The 24,724-nt window shown below is 38.9% G+C and overlaps 1 long non-coding RNA gene across 1 annotated transcript in view; it reads left to right on the top strand.

Moving 5' to 3' along the window:
• The window catches only part of LOC128347445 (uncharacterized), a 37,999-nt gene extending 13,644 nt beyond the window's left edge, over positions 1-24,355 (top strand). Inside the window, exons 2-3 of the long non-coding RNA XR_008317569.1 lie at positions 10,395-10,490; positions 23,615-24,355. This is a non-coding gene — a long non-coding RNA (uncharacterized LOC128347445). The remainder of the gene's footprint in view (positions 1-10,394; positions 10,491-23,614) is intronic.
• The last annotated feature ends 369 nt before the right edge of the window (positions 24,356-24,724 follow it).

Genomic DNA, 24,724 nt, shown 5'->3' with positions numbered 1-24,724 from the left:
GGCTTAGAAAGACGGGCAGAAAAAGAGAAACAATGATGGCTTTAGCTGTATTCAGCCATTATGTTGTCCCTGTGTTCAGATGTCTATACACGAACATCTGAACAATCGTACACACTCAATTGGTATTAGATTTCCAGTTTTGTGTTTCTTAATTCATAAATCCAGAGTTTCTCAAACTTTTTGATGCTGTGCCCCCCCAAATAACAAATAACATTACATGACATCTCGCCTCCCCATGATTAAAGTTACTGATTTGATTATAAAGAAAGATAAATAAAGCGCATGTACCTTTTCAATGAGAAAGTTGAGTTTGCTTGCTCGTGCTTAGTTTTTCAAACCTGGGCTCCCCTTCCCCTGGAAGCCCTCTGTGCCATCTGAAAACATGCTCCTGAGGGGTTCTCAACCCTCAGAGACATGTTTACAAGTGGCACAGAGCACTTCCAGGGAAAGAGGAGGTCAGTGAAATGTACCCATGCAAACACTGGTGCTGTGTTAGTTCAACCCATAACACCAGTGCTTCTCACCTAGCACTGGTGCTTTGTTAGGATATCAGCCTATAATTGGTCTCTCAGGCTCTGGTCTCCTTTGGCACTAATTCAGTTGACAAGTCCCCTGCTAACTTGGTAAAGGGGCACATTTTAATGTGGTGATTCTCTTTATTTAGGAGGAGGAGAGTAACTGGCCCTATCCACCCCCAGCACAGTATCTCCAGTGACGGTTACTGGTGTGTATCTTGTTTCTTTTTAGATTGTGAGCCCTTTGGGGACAGGGATCCATCTTATTTATTAATTATTTCTCTGTGTAAATCACCCATTTTTGGAAGGGTGGTATAGAAATCAAATAAATAAATAATAAATAATAATAAATAATAAAATGTTCAGCAGTTACTTCATTTACTACAAAAGAAACTTGCATTTTAAGTGTTGTGCACAACAAGCCAGGGGCACAAATCAATCATCTTAAAACAGTGGAACAATACCTGATAGATACATTGCTCAATGGTATGTTAATCCCCAGAATGGATTTGAAGCGGAAAGCTTTTGTTGTAGAATGCTGCTAACAGCCTATAGAATACATACTGTTCTTTTCACACATATTCCAAACCAGTATTTTCCTGTATCAGCTCATGTCTGAAGATGCAGGAGATACATTTTGCATATAACAACACATTTTGAATTAATAATGAAAGCTGTCAATCATTTCCCTTCCCATTAAATGATAGCAGTTGTGGAAGCACACTTGGTTAGCCAAAGGCCCTGATGCCAAGCTGGGGAGGATATATTTGTCATATGGACAAATTGCTCCCGGGGGGAAGGGGGGCCACACCGGGTGTTGTTCCGGCAGTAGTGACATTGTCTATCACTTGATTCAGCTGCATCAGAAAGTCTAGGTGACTTGATTTCACTCCAGTATATTGGTGCATATGACAAGGTTCTCACTCACTAGATCCCTAACATGTGTTAAACAAAAGTACCTATAGGCTGAAACAAACTGTTCACAGTGCCATACTTGTTTTCCATACAAACCTACGCACTGCCATTGCAGCCTCCCACATACTGCTTGCTTGACAACTCACTTATGCGGCAAGCATCTTAATGAATCAAAATTAAGCTTCACTTTTTCTGACATGCAATAAAGCAACGTATTTTCACGCACTTCTGTCTTAGTTTTACAGCAGTTTAGAAGGACAGTGTCATTCAATTCAATTGTAGATCTACGTGGTTCTTCTGACTTTTGTTTTCCTAAATGGGCCCAACCATTCTGTTGCTGTGCTTTGAAAGGAAAAAAAATTAAATAGTAAGCTTTTAGCAAAATAGTCTAGAGTATGAAAAAAATGTAATAATGTCGACAAATCTTCAGTAAACAAATTAGCTTGTAGGCACATTGTGGGCAATCTCTACAGAGTCTTGTTGACTACCTATGAAGGTATATAATTTAATGCTTCTAGATAATTCATGGGTAAAATACAAATCAGCTGACATTGCAGTATAAATAATAAATAATACTCCTCTTGCACTGCTAGGTTTATAATTAAGTGTAAATGCGAAACTGAAATAAAAAATACAAACAATGAATAGAGATAAAGAATTTGCTGCTATTTGAAATTGTTTGCAAGATCTGAGGTGGGGGGACAATGCCAATGCCATAAGGTTATGAAAGCTAAACTAGACCTGGGCTAATATAATCCAGGGGATGCTGCATAGGGTCCAGGGTTCAACACTTTACTGTAAAGGAGTTTCAGGATAGCCCCAGGGTTAATCACTGGAGTCTGCCTTACTCCACACTTCTGGGAAGTGGATATAAATAGAAATTTATATCCGCTTTCCAGGTTGTGACAAAGAAAGAGACCGTTACAAAAAATATGGGGATGATTCACAATTTTTTGCTCATTAAAAGCACTATGTAAATTATTTTAAAAGTTCCATAGTGATGCATTTTTTAAATAAAATCCACAACCCTACATCTCGGTTGAATATGCTAGACTAAATACTATATAAAACACAGTGGAAGGATCAAAACTTTAGTCCTTCTAAAAGGAGTGAGATAATTACCCACCATGAAGGACAATATACAAATGCAGTTTTAAAGACAGCTTTTAGTCTTAAGAAGGGAGATTGTTTATTTTTCCTCTTTCCAGATATAAATGTATTTAAGATTTGCTTACTCACAAATGACTTAAATGGCTCTCATTGCAGTCTTTCGAGGTTCAGCAGAATAATGCAGTTTTGCATTCAGAAAAACATTTGTAGCTTTATGGCATATACATATATATATGTATCACATTGCCATTACCACATGTATCACATTGCCATTAATCTGAAAAAATAATCACTTGGGAAGAAATGTATTTTAAGGCTGCAGATTAAGGATACACAAAGGCAATTTTCAGCTTGAAGTGATGTTTGAGTTAGTTTGTTTTCATTGTTAGCAGTGACAGTACTTAAGTCTGCCTTTGGGACTACATGGGCTAATACCACCCTAAAGTTTTCAAATTTGCATTGGCCAATTTCTTTTTAAAAGAGAGAGAGAGAGAGAGAGAGAGCCTACAGCAGAGATTTTCTAGCTTTCATCACTTTGGAGCACAGAGTGAAGGCTCTTGATCCCAAAATTGCTGGGATTTCCGAAGGAGACTGCTTGTTTGTTCTGCCCTGTTGTCACTGAAGTGGTTAAAGCTCTGTTTGTTTGTTTTGGTTCTGAATGGCTTTTAATGGATTAAACTTTTGGAGCTTTCACCAAAGCCTCAACTGTTGATTAAAGTATTGCAAGGCGGGAACAGGATGGCCGCTGAGAATTCTAACCAGCATGAATCCATGCAGATGTAGCCACTGTCATCCAAAGGGCTTTAATGTAAAGTTTCAAATTTAACACCACAACATTATTTTGCCTCTTCTCCAGTTGTATTCCTAACTGCACTCACTTTTTATTACATCTGTGTTATTGTCAACAATCTGTGTTATTGTTATTTATTCCATTTTATGGAGATTTTATTGTATTTTATAGAGATGTATAATTCACTCTATCCTAAATTCAGGACAAATAATATTAATATACCTATAAACTATTACATGGGTTGGATCTTAATTTGCACAAGCAGAATGAAGCTTGCCCAGAGGATCTATCCCACCTGTTTCTTTCCAACAGAGCTCCTCCATGTGCCCATCCCATCTGCTAGAACAGCTTGAGGAGGTGGGGTTGAAGAAGCTGTAGTGGGGAGAAAGGGTAGGGAAGATCTCTTGGGTGAGTTTCATTCCACTTCTGTAAGTTAGGATCTAACATTTTTCTGTTGAGCAACTTCTAGACTAACCTTCTACATGTAGAAGTCCATTCTGCTTCTGTAAAAGGGACAATTTCTATCTCTTCCCCATATTGCCATATGCCCACCTCAAATATGTCCTCAAGTGTTTGCCTTTTGGGACATATTGGGGGACATTAGGGGCAGCAGAGGGAAGGACGGACCAGTGAAAATGGCTCCTCCCTCTTTACGTGAACATATTGTATTTCCATGAATGGAAGGTTAGTCTGGATGCTGCCCAATATATATATGCATACATTTAATAACCTATTTTTCAATTATATTATATTATGATTTTATTGTAATTATGTGTGTTTTGTTTTTGTAAAATATACCTCCCTCCCTTCCTCTCCCTTCCTCTCTCCCTCTCCTGTACTGCTTCACTAGTTGTAAGAGGTATACTCAGAAAGCAGAAAGAAGTAGGGAACACTGATGTGTTGGGTTCCTTTGTGACCTTGTAGCATAGAGAAATCCCACAAATGCCTCTGTCCCCAGCTCTCTTAGAAACTACAGAGGAGTAAGCTGGCTTGGCTCCTCAAGTATCAGTGACTTTGCTTCATGACAAGCCAATCCCATTCTTATTCTCAAAACTTTTTGTATTGTAATATCCCCCAACAGTAACTGCTAAGTGTTTCAGTACAGTCATTCCTCACCAACGGCGGTCTTCACAACTGTGGTTTTGAGTATCCACGACTGGGAAATTGTAACTGGTTTCGCCAACCGCAACCTGAGTATCCACGGTTTGGTGAGTTTTTTTAGTGATGGGGGGGTTCCACAATGGGGGGGTTCGATCCACTCATTCCTATTACTGACCTTGCCAACTCCTCATGATTTAAAGTGATTTTTAGTGGGTTGGGGGGGTTCAAAAGTGTCTTTGAATGATTTGGGGGGGGGTCAAAATTTTCCAGAGGATCAATTTGCTCACTTCTCTTGCTTATTCTTGGTGATTTTAAGGGATTCCAGGTGGTTATCGGCAAATTTTGTGTATTTTTTCTTTGATTTTTTTGTCTTTTTGCGACCGCAGTTCCCCTAACCCCCTGATTCCCATTGATCTCAATTGCTCGGCAACCACGAATTTGCCAATGGCAAGGTTTTGCCAGAACAGAACCTGTGCAGTTGGTGAATGATGACTGTACTGCTGAATCAGCATTTTCCTGTCAAACCATAGGGTACTACATTTGGCATTTGAATACTTTTGGGAATCAAGTGACTAACATACAGTAAAAAAAATTAATAAATATGTTGAAAGCTCAAGGAGAACAAGATGTAAACAAACAACCATGGGTTTATTTTTTAAAAAACAGCTGAAGACCCAACTCTTCACCCAAGCTTTTTCAGCTTTTTAAATTTGTAGGTTTTAATTTTATGCTGTTTTTAAATTGTTAAACTGTTTTAATCTTTTATATTTGTTTTAATTGTTTTTATGTCATTGTTAATCGCCCAGAGATGAAAGTTTGGGTGGTATACAAGTTAAATAAATAAATAATAAATAAATATTATTTAGCCATTTTGGAAGGGCGGTATACAAATCAAATCAAATCAAATCAAATCAAATCAATCAATCAATAATAAAATAAATAAATAAAGCATCCTGGATAGTGGAAATGACTTCCAAACACACATAGGAAACTAAGGATCAGGGATAGCTGTGAGAAGACAATTTAAAAAAAAAAATCTGGAACAAACACTTTTGAGTAATATGAGCATGAAACTGAATGACACTAGAATCATATGGAGCAATGTGCTCTGCAATATGACTATCAAATGTGCCTAGCTCCCATATTGTATGGGTTTATTTATGTTGATTGGTGGTGGGATGAGTCCAGAGGTGCACCTAGGTAATTTTGGAGTCTGGACTTAAAGGCCTTTAGAGCCGCCCCGCCCCCCGTAAATTAAGCATCATCATGCTCAGATGGGCAACCACACCATCCAGGACAGACTAAAGAGGATTGGGTGGGGGGCTGGGGCTGAGGCTGTGGAGGCTCTGGACTTCAGGGGTAAGAGCACCTCTGGATGAGCCTATGAGGTTGATCTAGCTGGCTGGCTGACTATGATTTTATTACTTTTTTTAAACAGGATTTTCCTCAGGAGAACTCTGCTTCTGCAATGGAGCTTTCCTGTCTTCCCTTTCTTCCTGCTATAGCTTGGTGCCCCCACAAAAGCCAGCTGAGCACTGGGGGACTTTAAGGGAGCCAGCGTGGTATAGTGGTTAGAGTGCTGGACTAGGACCGGGGAGACCCGAGTTCAAATCCCCATTCAGCCATGATACTTGCTGGGTGACTCTGGGCCATTCACTTCTCTCTCAGCCTAACCTACTTCACAGGGTTTTTGTGAGGAGAAACCTAAGTATGTAGTACACCGCTCTGGGCTCCTTGGAGGAAGAGCAGGATATAAAATGTAAATAATAATAATAATAATAATAATAATAATAATAATAATAATCTGGAATGGTATAGAATAGGGTTTCTTAACCTTGGGCCCCCAGATGTTGTTGGACTACAACAACATGGCCTTTGTAGCTGAGGATGATGGGAGTTGTAATCCAACAACATCTGGGAGACCAAGGTTAAGCAACCCTGGTATTGAATGTGACATGGAGAGTTGCAGCTGGAAGGGGCAATCAGAAATAATTGAGGGTCCATCTTGCACATGAATGGTGAGTGGATCTCTCTGGACTGGGGGAAAAATGCAACTTTTCACCAGAGGGAATTTCTGAAGTACTCTTGCGAACAGTAAATGTGTAGTTACAGCAACATATGCAGAATAACTCACAGGCTTCAAAGCTGAAGTGATCAGGAGAAGCTGGACTTTGTTGATTCATTACTAACAATGTAACCAAGGTCACAAGACCTGCCACCCTTCAGTACTTCGGTCATCTTGATGCAATCATTAGTTTGTCCTCATCTAGCCTCCTACCATGGTAATTACAGAAAAGAAAACTGAAACTGCAGAGCCAGGTACCAAACAAAAGAAGAAACAGACCTGGGTGGCTTTCTTAGCATGAAGATGACATTTTACTTCAAATATTCACACAGTCTCATACAGCTCTATGTTGACTGAACAGTGTGTAGACATTTGGAAATTCCTTTAATTTTCAATATAGGGAGGGTACAATCCATGAGAACTTCTCTTGATTAAAATGAATGGATGATGCTCAATTTATGTATTATTTATTTATCTATTCATCATATTTTATACCACCTGATATGTACATCTCTAGGCAGTGTATAAAATTTATAATAGTTTTATTTAACATATTTATTATCTATTTAACATATTTTTATATGCCCTAAAACTCACATGTCAAAACTTACAATATTTTAAAACAGCGCGCGCGCTCTCTCTCTCTCTCTCTCTCTATATATATATAATAATTAAAAGCCTACAAGAACAGGTGAAATAAATTTCCATCTTTTTTTTTCATCCATCCAAATTTCCACCTCCTTTGTATGGGAGATGCTCCCAGTACATTTTCACAAGTCTGTAATGCTCTGAAAGAGGTTGTTTGGAGTTTTTAGTCTACTTTCCAGTAAGCTTATGAGATCACCTGGCATTGTGTGTGTGTGTGTGTGTGTGTGTGTGTGTGTGTGTGTGCATCTGTCCATATGTCCATCCATGTGTGTCCCCCTATCAACTCTGCAACGCCTTGACCAATATGAACCAAATTGGGTACAGTTGAAGAGGCACATAGGGACACTTCAATGGCTAGTTTGTGATGATGTCATCCACCCCAATCCAAGATGGCAGATGTGCAAACTTTAGAGGCTCAAGTTAGCTAACTTGTGAACCAAATTTAAACCAATTGGCTGCAGCTGTAGGGACATATAGGGATGCCCTAATGGCATAGTGTGTGATGATGTCATTCACTCAAGTTAAAGATGGAAGCCACATGAAGTTGCAAGTGGGCTAATTTGTGGACAGTCTAAACAATTTGAAACAAATTAGGTACAGTTGCAGTGAGTGACACACAGGGATACCTCAACGGTGTAGTTTGTGATGATGTCATCCACCCTGATTCAAGATGGCGGGCACATAAACTTTTGAGGCACAAATGGGCTAACGTAAACTGCTTAACCAATTTGAACCAAATTTTGGTACAGCTGTATGGACACATAGGGACACTTCAATGGCATAGATTGTGATGATTTCGTCCACCCCAATTCAAGATGGTGGACACATAAACTTTTGAGATGCATGTGCACTAATTATAGACAGTCTAACTGATTTGAACCAAATTTACTACAGCTGTATGGACACATAGGGATGCCCCAATGGTGTAGTTTGTGATGATTTCATCCACGCTGATCCAATATGGTGGACGTGTGACCTTTTGAGGCACAAGTGCACTAACTTGAGGACTGTATGATTGGACCCAGACTTGGTACAGCTGTAGTGAGTGACACACAGGGACACCTCAATGGTGTAGTTTGTAATGATGTCATTTACTTCGATCCAAGATGATGTATGCATGAACATTTGAGGTGCAAGAGATCTAACTTGTGGACCTTGATTTGAACCAAATATAGTCCAATTGTAGAGACAGTGAAAGGAAAGTAGGCTGATTAGTTCTTACGAGAACAACTTGGGTATTTTTAAGGGTTTTTCATTTTATTTTCTTTTTTTTTTGAATGCCTATAAAAAGTGCACAACCTATAACTGTTTAATATTATGTTCCACTGTGTGAGTGAATTACAACATGCATTTATGCTGACTTCATTATTTAAATATTCTTTTGCTCTACCACTTACAGAGGTATCTGTCATTGTAGTAGTATTAAGCCAACACAATTCATTCAAATGACACTTTTCTTTGATAATGTATGTCAAGGAGTACAGAGTACACTAGAGTACAGACGGTTGGGCTTAAGGATCCCAGTATCAGCAAGAGTGCTGCCTTCATCCTCCTGACAGGGCAGATAATGCTCTCCAGAGCATCTGAAAGGTTGTTGTTCTGCTTCTTCTTGCCAGGAGTGAGCATGGTAATGACATGGCCTCCTAACTAGCAATCTGACAGTTCCGACTTTTGAATCCTTCTGGCTTACATGCTGTGTGGTACCCTGCCGATGGAAGAACAGATTGCACACTTGTTCTGTGCAGGTGCAAAGCCCATCAATGCTGTTAGTAAGCATGGAAACATTCTGTAAAGCCTAAGAATTGCATCAAAGTTGTAGCACTGATTTTCCCAGTGGGAACAATGGGAGCTACAGCTCTGATGCAATCTTTAGGAGCCACAGAGATTCTCCATGCTTGCTAGCAGTATTAACAGGCTTTGCAACAGCACAGAGCTGGCGCACATCATCCACTCTTCTATTAGCAGGGCACTTTGCAGTACTATTTAATCCAATACAAATATGAATACAAGTATTTATATATTGCTTTTCAACAAAAAGTTCCAAAACTGGCTTACATAGATATAAATAAATAAATGTCATATGTACCACCATTACGAGCTGAAGTCTTGGCTGAATGTAAATGTCCAGTTGGTTAATGAATCTGTAAGGGTATGACAGCTTAGAATGCAGCATGTGGCAGGGTATATTTGCATTAGTCAAGGGACAGGATCCAGACTAAGTTATTCATGATTAAGCACAGTTGGAATGAATGAGAAAAGTTAGCAATGACTAATTGAAATCCCATTGGCTAACATCCTGACTAACACAATGGCAGCATGCCAGGAAGATGCCCTCATTCTGTAAACATCTTCCACATACTGCAGCACAGAGCATGCAGGTTGGATGGATTCCCCCCACCCCCGAAAGTGTTCCGTGCCACCCAAAATATGTACCTAAGGGCTGCATGGCCCTCAAAGATATATTTTCCAGTGGCACATGAGATGAACTTCCAGGAGAAGCGGGAATGAACAAAAATCAGCCCACTAACCCACTTTATAGCAAAAGCACATCTGCCTGACATGATGCTGCTGGTTTAGTAAGGATACCAGCTCAATGGGAATTGTCATGACTAACTTAGTCTGGATCCAGCCTAATGAATACTTTCAATTATTAATATCCCTTGTCTTCTAAACTCTACTACTATGGCCCATCATATTGTTCTGGTTCCATCATAAATCTTTGGTAGGTTTATTGACATATGCATGAAAAAGATTATGGAGGATCCCAATTAAATTCAGGAGTTGGATATGAGCCTTAAAAACATTTCACATTTATACAGGACTTTGGAATATTGAAATCACTTATTGTAGGATTATTCCTGTATTGATTATGGTGGAGCTGAAAGGGGTGGCTTGCCAAAGGCTATCTGGTGAACTTGTGATAGAGCAGGGGTGGGGAACCTTGGCACTCCAGCTGTTGTTGAACTACAACTCCCATCATCCCCAGCCACAATTATTGTGGCTGGGGATGATGGGAGTTGTAGTTCAACAACAGCTGGAGTGCCAAGGTTCCCCACCCCTGTGATAGAGGTTGCATTTGAACTGATCATAGTGGTATTAACCACTGTGCTATAGTACACAGCTATACCTATTCTCATGTCCCTTCAATTTCTGATAAGTAAGTCACTGTTGCACCACTCATTGGTATTCCTAATGACTTGTGTTTTCTCCAAAATGCCCCATGCACATGTTCTAATCTTTTTCCTTGCAGGTATATATCTCTGTCACCATGGTGGTGTTGTATGTATGAAATAGCTGTTGCAGATCGCATGTCACAGGATACCAGCATTGTGGAGAATAAATAAAGGTAACATAGTGAAAACTGGGTCTTGAGAACTGGAATGTATCATCAAAATATTGCTGCAAAGTAATCAGAAAAGGAACTCCAAGGAGAAGGCAATTACCTTTGGTAATTAGATGACCACGAATAATTCTTAATTTGTGATGCAAGGTCTGATAATAGATCCAGAGTTTGTAACAGAGGTTGCCTACTTAGTCTATCTTTCTACTGTCCAATCCATTACTACTTCAAGTTAGGGGACCCTCTGCAAGCAGTTGTTGGCTTTCCTTTCCAGAACCTCTTGACAGACTTTCCTGCATGAGAGAATCAGCATTTGCCATAGTCAGTTTAGGACAGAAGGGTTTTAGTTATAGGGGATTACAAGACAAATTATGAGGTCACTCACACAATCAAAAACTGTGTTCTGCCCATGTTTGGGAGCTGAGTGTGCTCCCAATTTTCAGTTATGTGAAAAGCAAGGTAGGAGGCGAACCTGGGAAAAAGCAATTGTGTAAAAAAAAAAAAAAGGTAGAAAGCTTTCTCCTACCTTGCTTCCACAGAATCAAAAATTGGGAGCACACACAGCTCCCAAACCCAGGTAGAACACAATTCATGGTTGTGTGGATGACCTGTATATTTTCCTTCATGGTAGTCTTGTAATACAGGACCTTTGCTTAAACTACCAGTATGGCACCTATTAGAAGTGGGACTAGCCAAGCAGATGGATATCTTGCTTTTGTTTTAAATTTTTAATCAGATTTGTTTAATATTTTTCACTTAATATTTTAATTGTGACTTTTTACAATCTTGTTTTTAAATTTTGCTGTAAACCGCCTTGGGATTGTTCTAATGAAAGGCGGTATATAAATTTAAAAATCAATCAATCAATCAATATCTCCATATGTGTACTGCAGGTATGATGCAACTGTAAGATAACTGTAGGTAAGGCTGGGTCTTCATGGGGGCTGAAATTAAACCACAAACAAAGGCTTCTGTACTGCAAAAACACAAAGTAAATTATAGCTTCTGGGGCAAATAATCACTTGGGGGGGCATATGAGGAGACCTTCCTCCACATTTGCCACCATATGAGAAAGAGAGTGCTTCTAGCTTCCTTCTGGTGTCAGTTGGTGTCAGTCATTTCAATTAATGTGCAGTTTGACTCTGAATCCCTTATACAATCAAGATTCTTCCTTCATTTCAATGGAAGGCTGCAATGTGTATAATGATTGCTTTGCACGTTCTGATTAGCTAACTCTTTTGAACTGAAAACTTTAGCTGTCCCTTAAAGAATAATTGGAAGGACTGCTGACTTTGGCTGCATAACTGTGAAATGGTGACGCTTAACTTTGCAGTTACACCAATTGGTTTAGTACATTTGTGTAAGTGGGTATAACTAATAAGAATGAAGCAAATAACTTGCAATGTGTGTATTTTTGTTACACATATGAATTTCTGCAACCATACCTTACAGTTATATTCCACCAGCTGTAAAAATAGTATATAGCATGTAAAATAATATATGTATGGCAACATCTTTAGTGGCGCAGCGGGGAAATGTTTGACTAACAAGCAGAAGGTTACCGGTTTGAATCCCCGCTGGTACTATATTGGGCAGCAGCGATATAGGAAGATGCTGAAAAGCATAATCTCATACTGCATGGGCGGAGGCAATGGTAAACCCCTCCTGTATTCTACCAAAGAGAACCACAGGGCTCTGTGGGCACCAGGAGTCAAAATTGTCTTGATGGCACACTTTACCTTTATGGCAACATCAGCTGTGATATCTATGTGGTCGCTAAGAGTCAAAACTGACTTGATGGCACTCAATCAATCAATCAATCAATCAATTAATCAATATCAGATGTAGCTAATACCAACATGAAGGAACTAATCTTATTCCAAGTTGTATGCCATCAAATGTTAATTAGAAACAAGGACCCAGTTTAAATTTAGAAGATGTAAAGTTTTTCTTTGCCTCTCTGTGGAATGCAGTCATGATTATATATAAAATATCAGATAGATAGATAGATAGATAGATAGATAGATAGATAGACAGACAGATACTGGGATCTGAAAGGGATGTTAAAATCTGCACATTATCTTTAGTCCCATTAGTCTGGCTGAGGTAAATTTATTCTCAAATTCAAAATAATTTTTGAAGATTAATATCTAAAAAATGAAAAACCCATATTTGCAGAATTGCTTGAGTACTCATAATATATTTTGCAGATGTACAGATGTCAAGGATGATATTGCTAAACAAACTGAGGGTGTTCCATTCACATACATTATTCTTATGCAGCTTGTTAGGAATCCCATTTGTGTACTGACAGCTTTGCATTATTAAATTTGATAAGGCAAAGATTATTCATGATAAGTTTATATGTTGGCCTTTCCCTTAGAAATAGGGTGGTATTTCTGGAGCATTCTTGCTTCTTTGCATGGCAAAATTCCATTTTTTTGCCGTGCAATTCAATTTCCAACCCACGTAATGAGAGAGCCTCAATCCATATGTGACTTCATTGAGGGAAAATGAAATATGAGAATCAGGAAGGGATTTAAAGTAGCATGGTATAAAGTCATGAAAAGGATCAAAAGCTATCTTCCCTTCATGTTTTAAAAAATATCTTGCCAGTCCCCTAATCATTTCTAGGACAAGGTCATAGACATCAGATCACATGATCAACTAGCTAAAAATCCTAACAATCAGTTTCAAAATTCAGCTACATCTGATCTGAAAAGAGTCATGACATCTCTCCTTCCAGATTTTCCAGTGCTGGAAGTCCTAACTCTTTTTGTACTTACAGAGCTCTCCCAGATTATTACCTATATTACCTATGTATTAGTATTACCTATGCACCACTATCTCATTTATAATTTTCAAAAAGCTCCTGTAAAAATAGAAGAAAAATACGTACTCAGGATATTTTGGTTCAACAGGAAGCAAATGAAGTTCAGTCAGGAAAGATTTTCCATGGACCGCCTGGACCTACCCCGTGGACTTCCAGGGGTCCATGGACCCCAGGTAATCCCTGCTCTGGGCCAGTGGTGACTCTTAGTCACTTTGACTTTCAAACATTCTTGAGAGTACTCTCATTTTATCTTAAGTCTTCAGTGTTCAGTTTTGCCATTGCAAGAGAACAAGCTTCAGTGACTCAGGTCTTGCAATAATCTGAAAGAAAAGTGTACCGAAACTGGCAACCTCCCTGTCAACAGGACACACAATACTTCTCCACAAACTAGAATTTGTGCACAGAGAGTAAGTGACACTGATAAGCTGCACTCAGCTAACCATAGAGACTGAAAATATGGAAGAAGGCAGTCTATGGATTGCAATCATCTCCTTCCTCTTTTATTTCACGATTTTCTGTTCAAAACCTCCCATCCCTCAGTACTACTGGTCTGTTGTATCAGGTGTTGCAACGAATGGCAAGTCTTACCCTTCCAGATGGGAATATTTGGTCTTGGTTCTAATGTGACAGCTCTGTTGTTACTTTACCAATGGAATTCAACAGTAGGACATGAAGAAATAAAAAGATAACTATCTAGACTAGTTGAGTATTTAGCAATAATCAGGAATACAAATTTTTTAAAACCCCATAAAACCTGCTGACACAAATTCCAAATGACTATATTTAATCACAATATTTTAATGGAGAACCTTACCACATGATGTGCCTTTCTTTTATCTGCTATCAGAACCCTGAATGGTCTGGATCTTCCTGGTTCTCAATTAAGATTTATCTTAAATTAAAATAGTTTGATTAGATGTGTATTCTTTATATGGTAATCTTACTGAATGTCACCTGGATAAAATTCATATGGTCCAACCCCACAAGGTGAATCCATGCATGAAAATTGATATCTTTCTGCACAACTGCCCTTCCAGATCTTCTGGTTGCAAAGGGGAAATGTTGGAGGTAAATCTCATCCAGTTGCTTGGAGTACACTACAAAATAGAAGATAGTTGGGACTAATGGTTCTGCTGCACTTAATTTCTTACACACACACACACACATCATAGATATATTATGATATGCAAATTGATTTCGGTACAAATCAATATGTACTAGAATCTAGCTGATGCAGGAGATTTGGAGACAAAACAAATCAACCCTGTGGTCCATTGGCTAGATTTGGGTACAAATCGAATTGTGCTCAATTTGATTCAAATTTATTCAAGATTTGGATCCCTCCTATCCATTTCCCAGATTCCCAGCTTTTTTTTTTTTTAAAGCTAAGCTCTAGCCCTTGTAGAAGTGGAGTTATGGAGCAAAATGTTTGGTCACTATTTTTCAAGTGTTTGGATTCAACAAACAAATGGGGGGGAGGGCGGGGTGGTGTAGCTGACACATGGCAGTTTGGCACTGTCCAGTGACAGTCAAAATGAACATAAGGAATGAAGGTGTGCAATGAATCCACATAGGATTCATTATGAGTAAAAGTTATTATACACCAAAGAATCCAAACATTTGAAAAATAATGACTGCACATTTTGCTCCATAACTCCACTTCTACAAGGGCTAGAGCCTAGGTTGTTGTTGGTTTTTTTGTTTTTGTTTTTTAAATGAAAGCTGGGGATCCGTGTTTGGGTTATGATATGACAACTTCAAATCCCTATTGTTTCCTATGGCAGAAATGTTCAAAATCAGTAAAAACGAAATAATCATCAAATATCAACCAAGTGTCCCGCTGCCTTGAAGTTTGGGTGGTGGGTGGCACCCATGGGAACCTACCCACCACCCCAATTTGGTGCCTCTAGGAGCTTGCTAAGTGGTCCGAATCAGTCTGAATCCAAATAGAATCAAAGCAAATACAAATGGAATCTGGGCTGATTTGGAGGGGGTAGATTTGGATACAAAACAAATCAGGGGTGATTTGTTTGGGGCACAAACCAAATTTAAAAAACCGATTTTGGCACATCCCTAATATATATATTTTCCCAGAGAGTGGAAGAGAAGGACTAAATGCAGACTCTCTTTTTCCTTCTTCTGCCCCAGGAGTGTGAACTGAGCTGTCTGAACTGTCAGCAACAACTAACTAGTATTTTGGTAAGGTCAGTGAGGAGATACTTGTACCCAAAGCCATTGCACAGACTACTGTTATGTGAAACCATCTTGAGATCATGGTGCTTGTAGAAGGAAGTCAAAAACCCCATCAAGACAATACACAAAAAATGTATAGGTGGTGGAAAACCAACTTAGTGCTGTTGTTAGATCTAAACAAGGAAAAACAAACCAATGTTATTTCTGTTTTTATCAAAAATAAAATAAGAAAAGATATAGTTGTATGTTATGGATCCAATATAGGTTCAATGGAAAATATGTAGCATTAGTGGTAAACATTAGGAAGATATTTCTTTTCTTTTCTGATTGCTCATGGACAAAAATTAAACTATATATCTTCCTTCTAATAAATAATTTCTTTAGTTCATCATGAGTAAAATGTCAAACATCCTGTATAAATTACTCTTAAAATGAAAAGCATTTTTAATAGGAAAAATATAATTAATGTTATTCTAAGCAATCTTCTGTGAACTTTAGCCATGAGGTATAATTTATGCAGAAATATGTGTTGCTCTTAAGTTTCCAAGATGTCAAAGGATTCTCCGTGACCTATTGTCCCCATTAGGTCTGTTGAAACATTATTTGTATCAGTGGATTTCTATGAGTATATTTCACTTCACACAAATGAATATAAATGGCTATTCCTCTGTGGCTTTGGCCATTGGTGACCATCGCCTAGGGTTAAAGATAACACACTACATACACAGTTGTCTTTTAATTCTGTGGTCTTGAGCCTTTGACCCAAAGGGGTGTTTGGAGTTCACTAGGGTGAGATTAAATGGACTAAACACTTGTACTAAAAGCCCAGACCATGACCTTCGTTATGTAAAAAATGAATTGGCTACTTGCTACCATATTGTTATGATCAATTGTTAGTTGCTGGGTACAGAGCAGCAGTAAGGAAGTCAAAGGCACTTTACAAAGCATTTGGAGTGGGATGTGATTATTTTTTATTTTCGTGCAGTTATAGTTTCATCATGGTGGACGTTTGATAGTGGCCCATTGCAATATAATTTTTATAGATACATATATGCACACACGCACGCGCGCACACACACATGCCCTATGTCAAGCAATTATTTTCATTTCACTGGCATCTTCAGCTGTTCATTCTTTCCCGTGAAATATAATTACAAGATTTCCTTTTGCCAAGTGTTTCTGCCTTCTCCTTCCCAAACACTTTCACAACATTATAAAAAAAAAGCCTTCATGGATTTAGTATAAAATAAAACCCAATGTGATATAAGGCCTGTAGTTTATAGAGCAGTATTTGAGTACATTTCAAATGAATGTTTGTTAAACAGGGGGGAAAAATCAGCTTGCTATTGTCAGGAGTCTAAGAGAATTAGGTGATGCAGGAACAGGAAGAATCCGAGTGGCTTGCATTTAATGAGCACTTACTGGTCCCAAATAAATTAGACAGATTTGTCTTGTTTTATGAGCAAGATCCTGTTTTTTCTATTGCATGCTCTTTGTGCTAGTAGTCTGGACGGATCTGGCTCTTTGGGTACTAAATAGGCAGCTCATTCAATTGGAGTTTTCGCCTAGGGTCTGCTTGCAAACCAGTGCCAGACTCACAGGCTCTTTGTGAGCTGTCCTCACTGCATGTGTCTGCTCTCCCCTGGCTAGTCAGGTTTTTTTGTCTCTGACGCTTAATAAGCTTTGAGCCTGGTAGTCAAATGTGGTGGGAACGAGGACAGGACGAGGGTCCTTAGTGAAGGTGTTTGTTGTTAAATAGAACAATTCAGCTGTCTCTTTAGAAAACGTGACAAAAGGAAATGCTCCCTGCTGAAAATTTTCTTAGCCTGTTGCACAAAAGATGAAGTTTGTTTAAGAAATTGCTGCTAAAGAAAGCGTCAACCCATTAAGGTAATTATATGGAACCTGTGCTGTATAACAGCTTAATTGATGTTAATGTTTGTCTAATTGGTGATTGGGAGAGTGCAAAGGACTAAAGGTCTTCATAGCACTTTCAGTCACGGCTCTGAAAGGGGTTCTTCTGGTTTTCACAGTTATAACAATGCCTGTGCGTCTTTCTCAGATTACGCCTTGTTTGCAGCCCCTTACAGCATTCTGCTCCACTACTTAAAGCATAAAATAAGGGTGAAGAGCCATTGTCTAATGCAGCCTTTTTCAAAGAGTGTTTCTGACAGGGATTGTTCTAGGAATCAGGCAGGAGAGAAGGGAGTGGAAGAGGTGAAAGCCGCTATCACCCACTTGTGTCACATCCCCAATGAGCTGCAAGAGCCGCCTAATTGCTGCATCTGTTTTTTTTTCTTCCTCCCCCTCCAAGCTCCCATTCTCTTCAACAAGATCCTTACACCAGTGCCACATGTTCCTGTGGAATCTATCAAACAAAACAAAACACACACACACACACACACACACACACACACACACACCAACCTTTACTGACATTTTCCAAAATTGGCATAAAAAGAACTGTTAGGGAAGCACATATAACCCAGCTAAAAACAACCCCCTTTAACAACAACAAAAAAAACACCCCAACGCAACCTGGACATTCTCCATCTTGACATGTACATGGGAGACGGCATATAGCGGGATGTACATGCTAACCAGCATATGGCCACGTTTCAAAAATATAGAGAATATAGGCATGTAGGCGTAAAACCAGCTATTAAAGGACAAGTCCTTTTTCACCTTCTTCCTTCTTACAAACACAGTAATATTTGACAGTGTGGCCAGGGTTAGAGACCTCAAATGCATTTGTATTGTGCCCACCCAGAACAAACAAGAAAGCTGAGCTTGTCCTGAGCCCCACAACAAAACACACACACACAACTAAAACATAAAAATATTTCTCTTCGCTGCTTCCTCTGAGCTCCAATTCCCAGAGTTATTAGGTTTTAAAGCCTTACATTCCTATATTGTGAAAGATTGATATTTTCATGTTTGTTCCCTCATCTTTTCTAAACACACACACAGAGACAGAGGCTATTTCAGCCCAGTCCTAATGAGGAAATGACGACTTTTATCAACCTTATTAAACATACACCCAGAAGATATCCATTTTAATAAGGGGCCAATTACTATGTGTATCTTCAGCTAGGAGGAACATAGCTTTTACCTTGTTCTTTGGCTCTCCACGTCTCTAATTAATTGAATCTTGAAAACGCTGGACTTTCAGCTTAAGAAAAGCATGAAGAGGGAACTTAACAACACTGCCTATTCCTTTATGTCTAGAAAGGGCTAAAAAAAAAAAAAAACCACCTGTAATGCTAAAAGACTCAGGCTTTTGTCAGTTTCTAATATTACTTTTCTGCCTAATTGCCATCACTGCTACGTACATTAGGCCTTTTTTCAGCAGGGTTAAAACAGGGCCAGTGATGAATGGAAAACTGATTGTACTGCTGTCAAACTTGAATGTGAGGCTTATTCTAGAGATAGAAGTATGAGGAAAAGGACAGAGAATTGCACTTCATTAAAGCTCTACCAAGCTGATTGGAGTGGAGGAGGTAATTGAGATTTAAAGTGGCATTCCCATCACACTGTCCCTTTTTCAACTTAACAACTGTCATTCAAGCCACATAGGGCAACAATTGGCCAGATTTCTCAGCTCTTCGGAGTAATAAAACAGACACTCACCTTCTGGCTATTCGCTTTACTTACTTTGTTCTAATTTCCAATTCATGTGTCATTAGTGAACGAAGATTGACAAGAAATAGCTTTGACCTCACAGATTTGACCTTCAACCTCAGAGACCCAATTCTAGACTGAACATAGGTTGGAGTATGCTAAGAACACCTTTCCTTTGCACAAGGGTGAATGGCAGTTCCCCCCCCCCATGATTTGTACCACCCCCTGCTTGCCACCACATTTAGACTATGAGACATGTCAACTGCCTGTCACAATTACAATAGACACAGAAAACCAGAATTTCCCCCAAATCCGAGGGGAACTTCCTGAACAAAGAGTAAATTTTTACTGCACAGATTTTTGAGACCTCCAATTTGTGCTGGCATAATGAATGCAGCCCACAGACAAATAGGTAGTTGTTAATTATCCCAGCAATTTCTTTTTTTAATGTGCTAACAACACAGCATTCTAAGCCTTCATATCTTACACTGTTACCTGATGATCTCATCACATTTGAAAAGATGGTAGTCTGGAAGGAAGGCATTATTATTGCAAGTGTGCATGGCTGTATGTTACATGAAAGTAATCCTGATATTTATCATGATTTAATCATAAGCAAGCATGACATAATAGAAACACATAGATTTGACTGCACCTTTCACGGTGGACTGAAGTCATCTTACCTATACAGAAAGCCTTAAAGGGTAACCTGATCGTTTTATTTTCCTTGGGCAATTATCCTAAGGCTTGTATATACTAATTTAGTGTCATATTACTCATCAGAGCAATTTGTGGATGAATACTAACCAAAGGCCAGGACCTATGACCTTAATAAGAACCCTCAGCGAATTTTAGCGTAATTCATGCCTTTTCCATGCCTGCCTTTCAGAGTGCGGAAGCTCGGAGCAGAAATCTGATGCCAGCAACTCCATTGTGTTTGGTGCATTGTTTCTGTCCCTTCATATTTTGTGAATAAATATTTGGAAGATTTCAGTATTCCTCCACCGATAAACACAAGCCTTGAATGCACTGTTTCATTTGTTATCAGATCTTTATGAACTTGATCCTGTCTTTCTTCCTTTATTTTCTGTAAGACAGAACAGTTTGAAAACACACACAGGTTACTTAGTGCAACAACATTAGCTTAATGAGATGTGCAATCATTTTACTCCCCCCCTCCCGCACCTTATGATATTCATTCTTCCACATCAAAAGAAAACAACACTGGCAGGCTACTGCATCGACTTCACTCTAATGGGATACACAGTCATTTAGTTTTCTTCTGTAATATTCATTCACCTATTATAAAGAATATTTGCATAGCTCATTGTGTTACCTTCTTGTTTTCTGAATTCCCCATTCATGTTACTGAAAAAGCGAATAAAATGTACTCTATTTTCTAACAGAAGGAGGTATAAACTTTTGTGAAGTCTCACAGTTGTCACCACGTCATTTATAAGTACAGCTACAATCCTCTACCTTTCCCAAATTTAAGCAAATTTCAAAGCACTGGCTTCTATTCAAAAGTGAGCGATTAGCATATAAATACAACAGAGTCATTTTAGAACAGTGCATGTATCCAGCATATGACATGGTAATAGTTTACTAATAATTATAAAAACCCATGAATTCTATTGAGCACACAGTCCTATTCTCTATTAAAACTGTGTCACAATTGTGTGAAAAACAGGGCTTTGTGTTAATGAAAATACATTATTTTACCATCACTCTGCTCTGTTTGTATACTTACTTATTATGCAGTTTCAATATTTCTTTACACCAGCCAGAACCAAACCTTTTCTCTTTTTTATACAGCTTCCTCTTTCCCTTGGGTAAATTTTAATGCCCTGAAAGGTCAACAAAGGTCAGGACATTGGGACTGTATCTCAACAGTGCATTTGTGGTCATCAAAAGAAATAGGCCTCTAACCACTGGTACTGCTGTAGAGGCTCCTTTTATCCTGCACCTGTGACAATTACCCTGTGTTAGTGAAGCTAACAGGAGTCAGGTTTTAGGTCAAGGGTCAGAGCACTGTCAAGAGGAAGTTATTCTTCAGTCCACTAAATCTGTTATCATTTTCATCTAATGTGACACCCATCTGTCAATCAGGGAATTCAGGCAATTGTCTTGTTCTAAGTGCTGCACTTTATGCCTCAAACAGCTCACATTTTCCTACTTTTTTTAAATAATTACATTTCTCCACCTTTGAAAATCCATCTGCAAAATAAACACGGAATAACTCCACTCAGTTGTTCTGAAGAGCTGGAGTTTTTATACTAAAAGCTGTTTCACTTACAAGATGGTGTGACTGCTCTGCAAAGTTTGATACTCATTTAATTTCTGTTTGTTATGACTTTCTAGTTTTTTAGAAGAAGGGAAAGGCTCTGGGAAGTATATGCAAGTATCAAAATAAGCTCTTTTCTACAAATAATTCCTGCCAAATCCACATAAAAGGATTAAAAAGGATGGCTTACTCTTCAGGTGTTTCATATGTGGCTCACTTAACATACTACAATGTAGTGGATCCACCACATATGCAATACATTTGAGGGATATACACACTTTTGTGGCTGTAGATACTTTTTGTGTTCACACCGCAAGGAGCAGCAATTGACTCACACTTCTGATCGCATCCACACACACTGTATACACACACGCACGCACGCACACACACACACACTTATCTGCCTCTTGCATGATGGGATACACCATGGTGTGCATGCTCATTCCATTACATGCAAAGTGCCTCTATGGCTGAATTCACATGTAACATGGAACTGCAGGTCCAATGACCCACAGTTCTGTGTACCCCTTTCCCAGAAGGACAGCCTGCACAGCCAATCAGGGAGGAAGAGAGGGAGGAATTCCTCCCTCAACTCCAGTCTGGCTGAATGCAGCCTCCAGTGCTGCATTGGGATGAAAAGGGGCTCCACGGACCTTCAGTTTGAAGCAGCAAACCTCACTACAAACCAAGGGTTCAAATTGGAGTCTCATCAGTGCAACCTCAGGTCACAATATGGATGGGACTGGAGTTTGCTAGGTTTGGAGATAATGGTAAGAAAACCGTGGGTCCCTCCAACTCCAGCCCTCTGTTACGTGCAAATGCAACCTATTACTAAACACAAAACAGGACTGATGTGGGATAATGGCAAAGATTTGTTTGGACCTGATGAAACCGTGTTTCAGATTAATTCAGATTTGGTACAGCTATATCAATGAGCTTTGGGTATGCAAATCTTTAGGATGGAAAGAAGAAGAAATTAAGCTGAATCTAAGAAATAAAAGACTGGTGCTTCCTATTTTCTGCACCTCTTATTTAAAACCAAAATGGGTGGGTGTGTATAATGAAAGGTGTGTATAACACATTCCTACTTCAAGAGCACACACATCTGCAAAGGTGATACAAAATGAATTACTTAGGATTTTACAAGTATAAGTTCAAAAGGTTTCTAAAAGACTATCTTTAATGCATGAAAACATAAAACATAGATGTCCAGAATTAATCATTTCAATGTAAAATATAAACTTCAGTGCGATACACTAGTGATTGAAGCATGCTCTTAAATACAATAGCTAGGTATCATGACTCAGCAAACTGACAGAAAATAGCCAATCCTGTACCATGTAAATTTGTATCCTGTTACAAATCTCATAAGGAGATACACACCCTTACTCAATAGCCAATGAATTTCATCGCTTCCCTTATTTCCTCTTTTACATAGTTGGACAAAGTTGTTCTATATACATTGCTTTCCTAATCTTCTGTTTTGTTATATCTTCCTCCAACAACCAAAATAGATTTCTTTGTATTAATTGCTTTACCTTGATGTTTCTATTTAACATGCATTGCCCACGGCTTTGTCAGATCTTTAAAGATGTCTTTTAGAAACCTTGTCAATTTTGGAATATGCCTATTTCATTCCCACCATCCTATTCCAAGTATATGTTGTTACTGCTACCTTTTTCTTTGAAAGTTCAGGTGTTCAAGTTTCTAAGGTCCTCTAAATACTGTATAACTTTACCTAAATCATGGGCACAATGAAATTTTGCTGGTTGGTCCTGTTTCTATTTTGGAGGGAGGGAAAGTCTCCACTAGGAAAGCTGAAATAGGAGAATACCTGTCTTGAACAGGATAATATGAATGCTATATTAATTTGGGTCCCATTGTTACAAAAATTTAATGCACTGTCGGATGTGAAGCTGGCATTACAGCTCCAAGGTTGTGCTGAAGTATGGGTCTTCTCCCATTAAGTCTGTGTAAAGACAGTCAAAAGTTACCTTCCCACATGATTTGTCAAATCTAATAGTCTTGATAGGACATGTGGGACTTCTTTTCTCACATCTTGTCTTCTTCCCTATCCATCCCCAGCACAGCATCCCTCCAGTGGCTGTATCACCATTTCAAAATCTTATATTGCTTTGGGAACTTTTGTTGGAAAGCATTATATAAATATTCATCTTGTTCATATATTCTCTTCTCCAGGCTATACATACCCAGCTCTCAGAGGTGCAGACCCAGGGAAGGTTTGAAGAGCATCTTCTCACTTTCAGTCTTGCAGGTAGAGGAAGAATACTTCTGTGGGAGAGAAAAATGTTTTGGAGACTGAAGACATGAAAAATACAATAAAATAAGAATGGGGAAGAGTTCAATAAATTGAGGGAGGTCTCCTCAAATGCCTAGCAGAGGGATCTGGAGCCCTACGTTTGACTGACTGGAAACCAAGTCCTATGAAGAACAGTTGAAAGATCTGAGCATGCTTAGCCTGGAGGGGAAAAGAGACTAAAGAGAGATATGATAGTCATTTTCATTTGTTTATTTATTAAACTGCCTTTCTCCAAATGACTGCGAGGCAATGTACAATATAAAAACACAATAAAAATACAATACAACACATCATTAAAAACAATGAAAGGTCCAACAGTAAAATGTGACAAAATAGCACAGCAGAGCATAATTATGAATCCTCAAATATCTGAAGGGCTGTCACACAGAAAAAGGAGCAGATTTGTTCTCTGTTATTCTGGAGGGCAGGGCTAGAACCAATGGACTGAAATTACAAGGAAGCAGCTTGAAGTAAACATAAGGGAATTTCCTAATTGAAAGGGTTGTTCTACAGTAGAACAATCTGCTTCGCATGGTGGTGACGCTCCCCTTCACTTGAGGTTTTCAAACAGAGGCTGGACGCCATCTGTCAGAGATGCCATAGCAGATTCCTACACTGCGCAGGGGGTTGCAGTAGAATACCTCCAAGGTGTCTTCCAACTCTAAAACTCTATGATTTCAATTAAATGAAAAACTGGCATGTGCTCTTTGAATGGCTTTGCAGATTTGACAAGTCTGAGTGAGCAAGCACTTCCCATGTCCATGCTTTTCTAAAGCAGGGATTCATGTATCTTCCACATAGGGAAATGCATCAGCCCCAGATATGGAGAGAACACATGTGTTTCCCCATGAAGAAGATCTGCTGCTCTTGCTTCAGTGTGTTGCTTCAAACATTACACAAAAGTCAAAAATATGAAATGGGTGCTTCCCATTATTTGCATTTCCTGTTTCCTCAACTTGTCAAATGTCTGTTCTTTGTGTCTTGCTTAT

The sequence above is a fragment of the Hemicordylus capensis genome, chromosome 1 (genome assembly GCF_027244095.1).
Source record: "Hemicordylus capensis ecotype Gifberg chromosome 1, rHemCap1.1.pri, whole genome shotgun sequence".
NCBI classification, from domain to species: domain Eukaryota; kingdom Metazoa; phylum Chordata; class Lepidosauria; order Squamata; family Cordylidae; genus Hemicordylus; species Hemicordylus capensis.
This window is presented reverse-complemented; position numbering and strand designations above follow the sequence as displayed.